This window comes from Otolemur garnettii, unplaced genomic scaffold (assembly GCF_000181295.1).
Source record: "Otolemur garnettii isolate 467f Iridium unplaced genomic scaffold, OtoGar3 scaffold00335, whole genome shotgun sequence".
NCBI classification, from domain to species: domain Eukaryota; kingdom Metazoa; phylum Chordata; class Mammalia; order Primates; family Galagidae; genus Otolemur; species Otolemur garnettii.
In genome coordinates, this window is record NW_003852730.1 from 77,031 (window position 1) to 79,133 (window position 2,103).

The 2,103-nt window shown below is 45.6% G+C and overlaps 1 pseudogene; it reads left to right on the forward strand.

The window, feature by feature from the left end:
* LOC100958686 overlaps positions 1-177 on the forward strand; it is a 2,797-nt pseudogene extending 2,620 nt beyond the window's left edge.
* Positions 178-2,103: the final 1,926 nt, after the last annotated feature.

The following is a 2,103-nucleotide window of genomic DNA, read 5'->3' on the forward strand; positions in this document are numbered from 1 at the left end:
GTTCAGAAGGAGTCTGCTGAGCTGGGGCCTCCTCCCATGGAAGTGGTTCAGAAGAGGACTCAGATGGAACTGCCTCCAACCATAGAACCCCCTTTTCACATGAAACCAATTGCCCAAAAATCTCCTCTCCGAAAAGATAAAAAGGAAAATGGCATGGAAGGAGCAAGTCCTTATTGAAGTTGGCTTAGTGCCTGTGAAAGAGAGCCGACTTCTAAAGGAAAGGACAAGGACACAGGGTGTCATACCACCATTACCAGCACTGCTGAAGGAAAGATTAAAAGAAGAGGTGTCAGGCTCAGTGCCCCTAGGACAGTGGTTATGGTGCCAGCCCCATACACCAAGGCTGGTGGGTTTGAACCCAGTCTGGGCCAGCTAAAGAACAATAACAACTGCAATAATAATAATAATAGCCAGGCATTCTGGTGGGTGCCTGTAGTCCTACCTACTTAGGAGGCTGAGGCAGAAGAATTGATTAAGCCGAAGAGTTGGAGGTTGCTATGAGATGTGATGCCATGGCACTCTACCGAGGGCTATATAGTGAGACTCTGTCTCAAAAAGAAAACAATGAAAAACAGTAGACTCAGCACCTGCAGCTCAGCGGCTAGGGTGATGGCCACATACACTGGGGCTGTGGGGTCTGAACCCAGCCTGGGTCGGCCAAACAACAATGACAACTACAACAAAAAAGTAGCCAGGCTTTGGGGTGGGTGCCTGTAGTTCTATCTACTTGGGGGGCTGAGGCAAGAGAATCTCTTAAGCCCAAGATTTTGAGGTTGTTGTGAGCTGTGATGCCACAGCACTCTACTCAGGGGGACATAGTGAGATTCTGTCCCCTCAAAAAGTAATTGGGCTTGGCACCTGTAGCTTGGTGAGTAGGGCAACAGCCACATGCACCGAAGCTGGTGGGTTTGAGCCCTGGCTGGGCCTGCTAAAGAACAATGACTACTACAACAAAAAGAAAGAAAAGTAGATGGGCTTTGTGGTGAGTGCTTGCAATCCCAGCTGCTCAGGAGGCTGAGGCAGGAGAATCTCCTGAGCTTAAGAGTTTGAGGTTGCTGTGAGCTGGGACACCACTATACTCTACTGGGGGTGGCATAGTGAGACTCTGTGTCAAAAATAAACAAACCAACAAACAAAAAAAGAATAGGCATCAAAAGACCAAAAATCACTCTCTGAAGGTGAAAAGAATAAAGAAGCCCCTCTTCAGAGAGCAGGGGCAGAAGAGGTAGATGCCAGCCCAGCTGTTGTACCAAGGAATCCACCACTATTTCATCCTCTGGACAAAACTTGAACATAACAGAGGGTGAAACTTTAGATGGTAAATATCAGACTGACAGTATTCCTTGTGAAATGGAAATAGACACTGATCAGAACACAACAGAGAATGTCCCTGACAAAGACTCAGCAGTTAAAGACCCAGTTTTCACTGTTACTCCCTGCCCCGCCAATGGAAGAAAGTTAAGCAGTGTCCAAAACTACTCTGACATCACCTCCTATTGCCAGAGCAGTAAATGAGTCTCAGAAAATTGATGAAGATGAAGGCACACACAGTCATGATGGAAGCAAGCTAAGTAACAACAGGTCAGAGGGTAGTGACGATTCAGGATTGCATGGGGCTCGGCCAGCTCCACAAGAAAGTAGTAGAAAAAATGCAAAGGAAGCCTTGGCAGTGGAAGCATTGCAGGTAGATTTTGTTTGTATCTTCTAAGATCGTTCTTTGAGACAGGAGAAAGATTTCAGAAAGCACCTTCATAGCCATTTAGTTAATGTGTACTATCTGGAAAAAGCAGCTCAAGGACAGGAGTAGTGAACATTTGTAAGGCCTATTACATTTTATATATCCATTTATAATATCAGATAACCTTTTAAGATTATTTTAATTAGTGTCCAATTTTTTTTTTTTTGGCAATTATTTGGCTGGGGCTGGGTTTGAACATGCCACCTCCAGCATATGGGGCTGGCGCCCTACTCCTTTGAGCCACAGGCACTGCCCAAGTGTCCAATGTTGATTTTTTTGTTTGTTTTTTGAGACAGTCACACTTTGTCACTCTTGGTACAGTGATACGGCATCACAGCTCACAGCAATCTCAAACTCCTGGGCTT